We start from the raw sequence: 14,032 nt of genomic DNA on the forward strand, positions 1-14,032 counted from the left end.
ACTATTCCTTTAATAGTAAGGTAACTAGTAATAAACGATCCTACCTAATAGCTAAACTTAATAACTACCTTACTAACTGTGAATAAAGCTGTAATTGTGCGAATTAGATTTTAAAATAAAATAGTCTGTGTTCTTTGCTTGACGGTTATTAAAAAGCGGATTGAACTTAATTAATGCATCAGTTAAATAATTGGAAATAGTAGAATGCTTATTAAGATATTGAAAATGCTTCGTTATTTGTGCATTGACGTGCATCAGACTCGTCCAGCGTTTTCGAAACTCACAGCCCTTTTTCATTCTTGACGTTTTTCATTGCGTTTTCAGAGTTCCACTGAATAGAAGATGTGCAGCGTGCGTAGAAATTGTACATCGAAAGTCACATATTTGCTCCTCACGAACATTTACAAACCGGCCCTTTATCCCTGTGATTGTCGGAGCCTTTTTCCGGAGCCGTATATAGAGGTGGATCTCAAAAGGACTAAATAACCGTGCCGCAGCACATATTTTCTTTGTGTCAAAACGGAATGTATTTTCGGTAGAAAGCACTTGGGAAGTATCCATTAAAGAAAAGGCAGCGCAATAAAAACACAGTGTTGTCATAGGGGATACAAACTCCATAAAAGTTGTCTGAGTACACTCGGCGGTTTTTAAGTTAGCGCTTTCAACATATAAGTGAAATATAGCAGTTCAAAAACATTTCGGCGAGGTGATATTCGCGCTTTGTTCCGGCGAAACGAGGCAAAAATGAACACAAACGGATCGACTCGGGTTGCAGGTTCAAAGAGCCGCCGAGGAGACGAATTAGGAATGAGATGTTGTCGCTTTATTGTAATACACGGAAACTGATAGTCCCTGATTTCTCCGGACCAGGTGGCCAAAGCCACAATACACAAAGAACATTTTGTCGTGCCTCTCAACTGTCATCAAAAACAAACACAAAGATTGTCCCGGCAGGCTATTACCTTCCGACTTCAAACGCTAAAGCGGCGGGGAATGTTTTTTCCGTGTAGTCGGGGGTAGACAGTACCGTAATCTTACCGCGCCGCTCTGCTTTTCTAACAAAGCTTTTAAGAACAAACAGCTTCAGTGGCGGTCTCATACCTGGAGGCTTGCCTTCGGGGACCTGCTAAACACAGCTCAAGGTCTCGCCTCACCTCAGCTGCCTAACAGTCTAATAATCTTATCGCCTCTTTCTTCTATGGCTTTATGTGTACATCGCCCCAGTGCTTATAATTAGTATGGAAAACACAATAGCTTTGTTCCGAGCGCTCCTAGTGAGCTGCTTTGCTCTGTGTCGCCTACATTTGGGGCTGCCAGGCAGTTTCAGAGACCACAAATTAATCATGGTTTTGCTAACCGCTAACCATGGTTTGTTGATGGTGTTTGTAGTAAAACTGTGGCTATGCAAAAAAACATCGTTAATACACTTTTACTGTGATAATGTGGCCACGGGAAAGCTGATTGCAATAGAGTTTGTTGTTAGCGTGTTGCTAAGCTAATAGCGCAGCAGTCGCCAAAAAAAAAAAAAACTTTTGTAAAAACTTGCCTAAATTACAAAGTTTATAATATGCGTTTAGTAATTTATTCGGTTTTAATTTATTTATGCTCAACTCAATGAAATAAATGTCAAAAGGGTTTGTGATTTGAATGTTTTAAAGCAGGGAAAAAAAACAGCTTTAAATAAATCCATCTGACATAAAACAAATTAGTTAAATAAACGCTTTTTACATTTTTATTTCAGCTACACACAAAGGCATTGAATTGTTTTGGGGTTTTTTACTTGTACTGAAATACAAAAAAATAAATGTTAAAATGTAATAAAAATATATATATATATATATATATATATATATATATATATATATATATATATATATATATATATATATATATATAGTGTGTGTGTATATATATATATATATATATATATATATATATATATATATATATATATATATATATATATAATGTACATCACACAAATACCAAGAATATATATATATATTATTCTGTCAATTTAACATAATTGTCAGAAGCCAATCAATCAATCAAAATGTAAACTAATGCGAATAGTTGGCAAATCACCTCACACACACACACACACACACACACACACACACACACACACACACACACACACACACACACGTTTTATAATATGTAGCCATATTACTTTATTTTTGATCATATACAATGCACAATATGACACTTCTTTCAAAAGCATACAAAAAAAGGTCTAAACTGTTCCAAACTTGACCAGCACTGTGTCAATTCCAATGAAAGTGTGCAACACGCATACACAGGACATCAAATAAGTGACCTCAAAACAACCTTGCCTTTTAAACGCTGTCTAGCATTTTTGACCAGACCTAATATATGCAGCACGACCCAACAAAGTAACAAAGACCGACAGTAATGCGTTTCCCGTCCATTACGTGTCTGTAGAGCTCTGATGTTCTGACTGACCCTTTCTGTGGGCCGTGGAGGAAGGCCTTCTCGTATTAGAGACGTGACAGTCGAGTCTTAATGCTTTGACATGCCTCTGTCTCAGCGGTCCCTTCTTCCGCGTCCCCTTTTAACCCCGTGATCCATAAACACTGGCAGGCTACTCTTGTGGTGAGTGCTCCTATTCAGAGGAGAGAGCGTGAGAGTGCTCAGATTTCATCTCATGGCTGCACTCCTTGGAAGCATTTACCGCAGTTTATCGATTTAGACGTACATCAACCCCCCCACCACCACCACCACCTCCTTGTTTAATCATATCAGATTTTTAAGATAGCTCCAGATTGATGCTATTGATTGAGTCAGACAAAACTGTCAATTCCTGTCTGCGGACTTGTTTTTTGAGGCAGAATGTTTTTTTTAGGAGAGCTTGTTGAGAATTTAAATGAACATGTCAGAATCGATGGGTTTGTGCGAGCGCGAGTGTTAAAGAATCTGAGAATCTTTAATCAGATTGCATGTAATTTCTCAGTTTACGTCAGTCAAACCTCGTTCACGGTACTCCGCTTGGCCTGAAGTCCACATCGACTCCAAATAGAATCCGTTTTCTGTTTTATTAATTCTTAGAACAGAGCGTTTGTATCAAAACGTACCGCGTGATCTATGCCGCGTGGATGCTGAAACATACACTGTCGTTCAAAAGAGAGTTTTTTCTACGTTTGATGTTTGGTTCTCACCAAGACTGCATGAGGTAAGTAGGTAAACAAATCGTTATTAAAACTTAATGAAAAATACTAAAGTTATTTGAAGTTTTTATTTTGTTACATGTAATAGAAAGTACATTTTTAAAGAGTTGAACAAAGAACAAAGTGTACATAATTATCATCGAAAAAGCAAGCAACATGATATTCGATATAATATGATATCATATTTTAAATATGATCAACTTTAAAGGTGTACAAATATAGTCAGGTTTTTAGACATTACACATATTTATTTAATTTGTTGTGATTTGATTTTTCAGTGTTACTCATTAAATTTTCAACCTGTCATATTAATTTAATTTACATATCCTGACATAACATTATTATTATTATTATTATTATTATTATTATTATTATTATTATTATCATTTATTATTATTATTATTATTATTATTATTATTATTATTATTATTAATAATAATAATATTTACTATACATTTCTGTAAAATTATATTATTATTATTATTATTATTATTATTATTGTTGTTGTTGTTGTTGTTAAAAATGTTAAAAATTGTTCTGTAAATTTTAAATAAAATACTAAAATTGCTGTTACTGTACATTTTACTGTAAAATTCTACACTATTTTATTTTATTTATATATTTTTATTTTTCAATCGATTGGTGGTTATGCAGGAGTAGGTTAAGGGATCAAAATAGATACAGTATATATTTGTAAAATGCACCTATACAGTATGCTAGTAGATACATTTTTTACAGTACGTTTTAAATGCCGTTGATGCACCTGTCTTGCGAGTTTTATCACATATAATAAAAATAAAGTAACAAAGTTAACCAAAAGCCAAACAGCTGTGCGTCCATCGATTTTCATACCACTGGATATAATTAAGCCCCGTCTTATTTTTGCGTGTATGCGTTTGTTTTACAAAAATAATCTGTTGAGTTGTTGTTGACATTAATGGACGCTATTGAAGCACGCTTTGTGGCTCCCATTTCTGAAATGACACCTCGGCCGCCATCACTGATCCAGCAGACATCTTTGCGGAGCGTCTACAGCCTCAGCACCGTGTCAAGTACGGTCTTATTACGTTGACGTGTTTGATTACTAGAAGGGAAGATTATTTCACATGACTCTCACAACTCTCACAACATGACTTACTGCCCTCTTTCCTGTCGGAGAAGGAACTCTTTTATGGGATTATTAAAGCCCTTACATCCGTACTTTGTATCCTGGAAGCTTACAGTGATCCTTAGGAGGAAGGTTTTGTAAAGGAAAGGTTGTATTCACAATCCCAGCAGGTCTCAGGGCTTTAGCTCACCTCCTCATTTCAGCCATCGAGTGAGAGGCCTTGGATTCGTCGGAATCTCTTCAGGGCTTCTGCTGCTGATCGCTCAGCAAAGCTTATGAGGCCCTAATCCTACCTGACAGTTTAATGATAATTGCACGGAAGAAGTTCACCCAAGACACTCACTATCAAATGAGTGAAGCGCCGCCCGACATCGAACCAAACACTTCATTCTTTCATTTGGAGCGTGAGAAATAACCTTCATGCTGCCAAAAAAAGTCTTATTTTCCAATAAAAACAAACATATTAATATTTACAGCCTTAATGTGAGATTCTTCTTTATTTTTTTAATTAAAATAATAAAAAAATAATTTAATATATATATATATATATATATATATATATATATATATATATATATATATATATATATATATAGATAGATAGATATTAATAAATAGATATTAATAAACATTCCCTAGATTTGGACAACCACACACTTGCAGTCTTTTTAAATGGATCTAAAAACGTGCCGAAGACAAAGCCCAGCGATTAGCACATGCTTCAACGCTTTTGGCAGGTCTACGCAGTTCTTCTCATATTTGGCAGTTTTCTGGGGCCAAGTGGGTTTGAATTCAGCTCGCGCCATTTCTCAATGTCATTCCTCTCTCTCTTCACGGCATCGTTCCGTGTCCTTTCGATCGCGATCCTTATAAATAAAAATAGTAAAACGGCCAAAAATAAAAGTGCATTCAGGCAGGACTTCCAGTTGAGTCTCAGAGGAGAAGTTTACAATAGAAACACCCGGGGTTCTTCGCTACACGCTCCGCCGGAACGCCAGCTGTAAATTCACACCGTATTTAAAGAGCTCATGTCAGGTTTATGGAGCAAATATGAAGTCATGCGCACATAATTTCAACCATTGGCCGTCTGTTTATTTATCCTTCAGGTGTGTGTTTGGGTGAGTGATATCCTTTGCTATATATCACGGGATGGAAACATCTCTCTTGAATGTTTCATCACTTGGCCCTCCTTTTAGGCAGCGTTATTGCAGGCTCGCCGTGATTGTTTTAGGAAGACAATAAATCACCTTCTAATTGTCTTCTTGCTTTCCACCTCGCGCGGGAAAATGTTGCGAGTGTATGCTCTTCCCAAACACAAACGCAATCATAAGACAAATGCCACCTTGATGGATCATTCATTGCACGGAGCATTTATTTATTTAATTTTTTAAGTGCCGGCAGAGCGAAATGAGATCAGTCAGTCAAGAGAGCCGTTCTCCTGGAGAAATGAAAGGACGCGGATCCGTGCCCTTGCGCAAAAAACACGAGCGTCCTCCTTTGAATCTTTCAAATGGAAAACAGATGCTTTTAAATGCCTTACAAACGACTGAATCTGTCGAAATGAGATGCATGATTTTCCCTCGGCCCCGCCGTTCCTTCTGTACATCTCCAGATGATGTATGATCCAGTCTGGATGTTAAAACGGTTCGACGTTTTGTTCCTGCCACCCAGACGGGGGATGCTAAAGCGTGGCTTTGTTCCTCTGAAAGGAGCGTGATGGGTTGTGGAGATCTGTTTTCTCTGCGTCTTCCGTATTGTCTTGGCGCGGCTGTCGGTACATCAGCGCTAACTGGTCCACTGATGCCAGTCTTCATCACGCCAGCGCCCGCTGCTTCACTGCCACTCAGCGTGCTGATGGGAATTCACGTTTAGAGCCCGCTGAGAAGTCTAAACTAAAGACAGTGTGAGGTGTTGACAGCGGCAGGCAAAAAAAGCACATTTAACAGCATCAGCAAAAACAGCCTTAGACACTTTCTATCATTAGCTCTTTAAGTTGATTCAGTTACAACTTATTAAGTCAAGCGTTCTGAACCAGGGAGCTACTAGCCGCTAGGGGGCCATTTCGTTGTTATTGTACAGTTCAGATATTTCTGATGCATTCTGAGAGCTCTTTGACTCTTTCATTCCATCATTTCGATGTAATTAACGTGATCGACGTCCAAAACAGTAAAATAATTGGCGCGACGTCAGTTAAACAGTGTTGTTCAAGGGAGGAGATGGCGTTTCATGATTTTATCTATTCAAAACACTATGAAAACAACCCCAGTTTTGCACATTAATGTAGCGTTTTAAGGGCAAATGGGAAATTAAATTTATAGAATGGTTTTAAGTTAGCATAGATCATTGAATCCGATTAGATCAGTAGCACCGCATTCAAAAATGACCAAACAGGTCTTTTTGCTATTTAAAACTCGACTCGCCTGCAGTTATATCGTGCACAAAGACTGGCGGGAAACGGAAAGTTGAAAAAAAAATTTTTTTAGGCCGATATGATTAGCAACTGTACTCTCGTTCCAGCGTAATAATCAATAAACTCGCTTAATATTGCTATCGCCAGACGGAGATCGGGTGAACGGATTCAAAAACTGTAAAACTGAACTCTGGGGGAGTTGAATGAGCCTATTTCCAAAAAAAATTTTTAGCGACGCTGTTGTCTATTTTGGCAACAAAAGTTAAAAAAGAAAGTACAGCTGCACTTTTAAACTGCGCTGTTTAATTTATGAATGAATCTTTGCTTTTAAACAAATCTAGTGAGTCAATGATTCAATGACCCGTTCATAAAAGAGTCAAATTAAATTGAATTTACTGCTTAATATTTATATATAAATATATTTTTTGCCAAAAAAGATGACAAGAAAGTGTTTTTTTAGCTAAACAGGCCAGTTAGAGACTTTTTACTAATCAATCTTTATTTCGTTAATTATTTTTTATTAAACATTAGGGGACTCATTGATGATGCTTACATTATAACATGTGCAAATTCATATCTTTAATTTGGCCTTGAAATGCAGAGTGCTTGTCTTCATATACAAGAAGGTGAACTGAATGTGCTGTAATTGATTTAGATATTAATTTCCCCATCATTTATGGCCAGTCACCCGGGATCCTCCCGCTGTCATAAACATTTTTGTTTCCATAACCAGTTTGTGATATTTCCGCAGGGGTACCGCTAACCATTCTCCTTAGCCTCCAGCGCTGTTGAGATTAGTCATTTTCTGTCATCCCATTGATATTCTTCCCTAATTATTGCTTTCCCGTCATCCTGCGTGTCACAGGAAAACGGCTTGTGTTCATATTAAACTCTCCCTTGGGTTGGCGTCGTCCATTTCAAGGTGTCACACGTGGAGTCTTTCTCCCATGATACGCTCCCGTTCCTGCCTATTTGCCTTGCTAATCAAGTGTGAAGGATGATCCTGCAGGCCGCAGAGAGACCGTCTGTCACGGCGTAATAGGACAGAGACACCTGGATGAACCTGTGTGTGAATACTGCCATTAACCTGAAGGTGCAGCAAGGTGTGTAGAGCAATGATGAGCAAGTCCATGGATCAGAGCCTCAAAAAAATCCACCTTGGAATTAGGATGCTGCATTTTCAGGCGGAGTGGTGATACCTACCCCGAGGTATTAGCCTACCTACTCTCTGAGCGCTAGTGAGCTTTTCGTCACCTGCTTTTCTAATAATCGCTGTATATGCAGATGCGTCCCACATGTGCTCTCACAAATGCTAATGTTTTATTAGATAGTAAAAGTTTTCCGTCACCTTGCACGCCCTGTTCCCTCGTGAAGTGGCGTATTGGGAGATCTTTTGTGACAGAAAATGATGGTTGCTTTTGGATTAGCTATCAGAACGGGAGGATTTGCTTTGCAGGTTTAACTCATTTTGTTGCTAGATACACAAATCAAATCAAAGTCTCAAACGCTAGATGCTATATGTATTTATTGTCAGCTTCTTCCAACCGAACGATATTTTGTCTTCAGAATTCAGTGCAACAAACTACTACAAAAAATACATCTTAAATCCGTCTAACCTGGGTCTTGTTTAGCCTTTCAGAGTGGCGAGGCTGAGTTTAGCCACAGTTTCCAGTTGGTCATGATCTTATACTGACTAAAACCAGCACATCTTCTTAGGCTCCTCACACTGATGGAAGTCAGTGTTATTCTGAAAGTTCAGTCGAATCCAGAGAGCCAGTCGGATTGAAACCAGCAGATTTTACATCATTAAAATAGTGCACATATGCAAAAACAAAATATGCAAAATAACTCATTTTTATTTATTGCAGAAATCAAGGTTTGTTTGTTTTTTTTGTACATTCCAAGTGATATCTGCAGCTGAGTTGTTTTTATGAAGTAATAGAAAATACAGTTATTTAAATAAAATAAAAAATAAATAAATAAATAAATAAATAAAAATTGTGGTGAGCATTCACATCCGTGGTAAGCATTTTAATAGGAAAGGATAAAAAAAAAAAAAAACATGCAAAACAAACAAACAAAAAAAAATGTATACGAGAAGTATAGAGCTTTATACAGAAGATAAAAAGGAATACGAAAGTACAACTTTTGTATTTAATTTTGTTTTGCACAAAAAAACTAGCCTAAATCGTAGTTCCTCCAACATCATTTTAAATTTTGCGTGAAAAAAATTATGTAGACACAAGTAGCCATTATTGTGATATAATAATATCTCTTCAGGGTGCTAATCATCATCGTCATCTTGATTTATTTTGTGATAATGACATACTCACATTTTTGATCCCCTTGATTTATCGAAAAGCGCACTCTCTCCAATACACAGCGGGAATAGACAGACGACTTCCTTCCGATTTCAGGAAAATATAAAATTGTCAATACTGTAATCAAAACTATAAAACAAATTTCCCGTCTGTTGTTCGTCCTAAGTTGAAATGCGACCTGCGTTCCTGCCTGAACATAAACCGCCTCTCTCCTTCGCCTGGCATGCTGTTTAATTTCCCTGGTTCTTTTTGATAGGTATAATTACTGTTTGTGTGCTTGTGTTTGCGTCTGTGCAGAGGGCAGACGTAACTGTATGGTCTGAATGGCGCATAAAACATAATGACCGCACCGGGCTTTTGAATTAGTCAGAGCTTATATTAAAACGTTTAGATGATTGATTCCGTAAAAGTTAGGAGCGTGTGATTGCAGGGATTCTTACCGCAATTAAAAAGCCATTTGTCTGCGACGGCTGTCTCTGCGATGAGGACAATACAAAGTGACGGTAGGTATATTCAAGAGCCAGATTGATGGGTTGATAAATAGAAGAGCGACATGTACTCTACCCATCTCGCCTTCTCTTTTATTTCTGGTCATCTTTGAAATTCTGAAAAGATGCTCGCTAAAAAAGCCCTTTGCCAGCAGTTCTGTCACTCTAGCAGGCGGCTGGCGAGTTTTGGCCGGCTTAGGAGGCCTGTAATAAGGCAGACAGGCTGGATTGGTAGCTGTGTGCGAGATCTCTTTGTTCTGACAGTCCTGTAGTTAGGGTGTGAAGCGAATAAAGGCGGTTTGATTCATTTTTCCCCCGCTGGGTTCATCACAGGCTAAAAAGACTGTCTGTATTGCGTCCTGCTTTTTGTGTGTGTGTCCAAAATAGCCCTATTAAGTATCAAAACTTGAGCTGGAAGGGTAAGGGAAAGGAAAAAAAAGGGAGAAAATAGTTCTGTCTTTCCTTATGCACCTTCACGCCCTTTATTTTTAAGCTCCGTCCCTATTTCCAGAGGAATACGCGAAAGCAAACAAATGCTAGCCAGGCTACGCCGTAAGGACGGAAGAGCGCCGCATGCAAAGTCAAAGGCCGCGGAGTCCTTCTGTTAATCGTCTCATCAGCGACGATGGGTCACGCTGCTCTGAAATGATGAGGTGGGGACTTCCTGTGTTCCATCTTGGTCACATTTAGCTCTGTATTGACTTCTTGACCTGCTCTCCAGCGCACTACTGGATCCTGAGCCCAGAGTCCCACTCTATCAGAGAGGTCACTTTGCCTGGGCTAAGCGCTAATTGTTGCATTAAGTTTCGCCCCGTTGGCTGCCATGGCTACCGCCGCGTTCATTTCCTGCTAGCCGATTAGCTCCCAAATGTGATTTCGAGGGCTAATTGGGGATTTGTGATCCGGTGGTGTTTCTCTGTGTGTTTATTTACTCAACTTACTCTTTACGTGGTTATCTTTCGAGAACATTACCGAGCTGTGATTCTTTTGTGTCAGTGTTTCAGTAGTTTAAAGTTCAAGGGCAGATTTTTGAATGGACGTATTAGCAAAGGACCGTAAACCTGCGAAGACGGATGAATGCGGTCAAATAACTGCTATGACTGAAAATAGCGCTATTGATCTGATATTGTCACGCATCTGTGGGAGATCATGAGAGAGCAGTCAAAGTACAGTGAAAAAAACTACATAGCGTAGGTGAGCTATTAAACGAACAGTTCTGACATGAACAATAGCATTTGGACATCTAACACACATAAATGACGTAAGTGTTGTGTTTTGTCATTTGAGTTATACTGTAACTTAAAGATAAACACAGTTTCAGTTTTAAGTTGACGTACAGTTAACAGTTACGAAAATGCATTAGATCAGTACATTCGCTCTTAAAGTGACAGCAGCCTAATAAACCTGCTGTCATCCCTGTTATTCAATGTTAGTCAAAAAACTATTAGAAAATTAGAAAAATCGTTTACTGCTCTTGATTGAAAACCTTCAGTAACTTTATTAAGAGTTAATGTATATTCATATGGTAAAAAATACAGTTTTTTAGTTTTAAAGCTGCAGTCTGTAAGTTTGTCAACTTGTTATTACAGTTTCTTTGCGGCTCCAATCTAATGTTTTGAGGTGGATGTGTAGCTGTCAGTCACCTCACCAGAATCCTGTTCTATCACAGATACTAAACCGCGTCTCGAAATAATTGACCCAAATTATATCATGAATTTTCCCTGGATATTGTCATCTGAACAAGTAAGAAATAGGTCTGACACACTTTGACCAACGGAGGGAAAAAGCATTAAAGTAAGTCATACAATAAATGGAACAATCAATTAGCTCATATCAAATCAAACCCTGCAAATTCTTATTGTTTTTGCAGGGGAACATTGTGTTTCGTATAAGATCGTTTAAACTGTTAAGACTGGCTATGTCTAATGATATCAATGAGTGTTTGAAATAAATCCTTCCGTGAGATGATGTGACTTCTGACACAAAGTAACGCATGCAACATATTTTGGTAACACTTTAGTTGTTTATTAGCATGCATATTAGTAGAATATTAGCCATTTATTAGTGCTAATTAAGCACATATTAATGTCTTATTCTACATGCCCTTATTCTTTAAAGGATTGCTAGGCTGCATTCATTAGATCATCCGGAACCGGGAACACTCTTAATAAAACACAATGTATTCGTCACATCAAAAAAAAAGAATGGCATCTACGCTAATATTAGTCTTGTTTCTTTCTTATTCTGTTTCTCAGTTTGTATCCAGATTAGATGGTGGATCATCACCCAGAGATTATGTTCATCAGAGACCAGGACAACTACCAGGACAACTAGATGTGCCCTGTGTACAGATCACCAGATCCTGAAGCACACACACACACACACACAATAAGTCATTTACACTGTCTGACACAGCTGCGATTAAAAAAATTGAACTGGAAGTTAAGTGCTGGGCGCCCGGCCAGAGGAGAACTGTCCCCAACTGAGTCTGGTTTCTCCCAAGGTTTTTTTTTTTCTCCATTCCTTATGAATGGGGTTTTGGTTCCTTGCCGCTTTCGCCTCTGGCTTGCCTTGTTGGGGACACTTAATTTCTAGCGATTATCGTTGAATTGATTGCAGAGACCGTCTGCATTTAATAACAAATTGTTCAATCTCGTCATTTTACATCCCTATCACTGTATTCTTCTATTTGATACTGTCCAGTGCTTTGATACAATCTACGTCGGTCAAAGCGCTATATAAATAAAAATGATTTAGATTTTTGGATTTGATTAATGAGCAGCAAATTACGAATTTGTCTGATTTGATGCCATCTCGCATGCCATCCTCTTTCCTATTCCTACTTGTCCTTCAGCTTCTTTGTTGAAGTAAATGCAGTTTTTTCATCCCTAGTGATGCGTACATGTAGCCCACACTGCGGTGAAAGACACCAGTTAATATGGCATCTGATTGCATTCCAGCAAGCTTTACATAAAGGCTGAGGAAACAGATCTTGTGTTACTTTCACTGAGACTCCTGGGATGAATTCAGCTCTGATGTGACCATTATGCTGCGAGAGGCCTAATGTACTCATGTAGCGTAGTCCTTCAGTATGATGAATTTCTGTCTGACTGTCTGACGTTCTGATATATACTGTGTGAATGTATGAACCAAAAAAAAAACCTCATTCTGAATCTATTTCCTGCAGTATTCATATCAGCGTGGTTAGTAACCTTCCTAATTTTTCCTTTCAAGTCTGAACCTAAATTTCAGTAGCATGCAGAGTTCATAAAACTGCTTCGTAAGAATATCTCTCTGTTTTTGGGGAATCAGTTGGATATTGATCTCTTGACCCTGATATTTTGGAGTGTTTCTGTGGGAATTTATGTCCATTCATATACTTGAGCAATGTTTTTTAAACATTTTTAAGACCGACTCTTTTTTCTTCTTAAATTTGCATTGCATTTGCATGTTTTATTGCAATTTTTATTACTAATGACACGATTCAAAAGCTCACTCAGCTCTGAACAAAAATCATTCGAGTGGCAAGTGGGTTCTAGCTTAAACACCTCTGATTGGCAGTTGCGTTCAGCGAATCGACAGACATGTCTGCGATTGGCCACATTGTGCAACGCAGCAAAAACGCTTTTAAAAGAAACCCTTGAATCGAGCAGAGTGCGCTCAGCCAGATGATGTTCTCCTGGCGTCCACCGAACTCTGACTCACCCATCAGACCTCCAAACAGAGAAGATCTAATTTTTTTCTTTCCACAGAGCAGGTTTCCTCTGCTCCAGAGTCCACCGGTGGTGTGCTTTACACACTCCATCCGACGTTTGGCTTCGTAGTCCGTGAAGTAAATTTGCATGCAGCTGCTTGGCCGTGGAAACCCGTTCCACCGAGCTCCCGCCATGCAGCTTTTGTGCTGGTATTAATGCCAGTGGAAGTTTGGAACTCTTCAGCTAATCAGATCAGTAGAGCGCTGGCGATGATCTAGTTTTATGCACCACTCTAAATTCTTCCAATTTCCAATAATCGCACTTAATTGTTGTCCCGGGTTGAAAAATGACTTGTGGCATCCTATCACAATTAATATAAAAAAACGTAGCACTTTACTTTAGGGTCTCTTAACTAGTTGCTTATTAGCATACATATTACTATAATATTAGCCATTTATTGGTTATAATTAAGCACATAATAACGCGTTATTCTACTTGACCTTGTTCTACATCCCCAATACCTACATTTAACTTCCTTACTAACTTTTAAGCAGCAAATTAGGACGTTACTCAATGCGATTAATAGTGAATATGTTTTCTAAAGTGTTACCGTCATTTGTTATGAAGTACATAGAATCGAAGCGTTTGGCAGGAAGAAAACGACAATCAAGAAATGAGACGTGCAATACGAGACGTTGCTAATCTTTTTTAATAAAAGCGGTTTGGAGTCAAGCAGGCCAGTTGTGCAGGAGGACTCTCCTCTCTGAGCTTTCTCTTTTGAGTGCCGATGCCTATCAGAATCATTCATCCATTTCCAATTCA

General features: G+C 38.4%; 1 protein-coding gene across 4 annotated transcripts in view; it reads left to right on the top strand.

The window, feature by feature from the left end:
• The window catches only part of fhit (fragile histidine triad diadenosine triphosphatase), a 236,996-nt gene that overhangs the window by 167,232 nt on the left and 55,732 nt on the right, over window positions 1–14,032 (top strand). The window lies entirely within an intron of this gene.

This window comes from Puntigrus tetrazona, chromosome 11 (assembly GCF_018831695.1).
Source record: "Puntigrus tetrazona isolate hp1 chromosome 11, ASM1883169v1, whole genome shotgun sequence".
NCBI classification, from domain to species: Eukaryota; Metazoa; Chordata; class Actinopteri; order Cypriniformes; family Cyprinidae; genus Puntigrus; species Puntigrus tetrazona.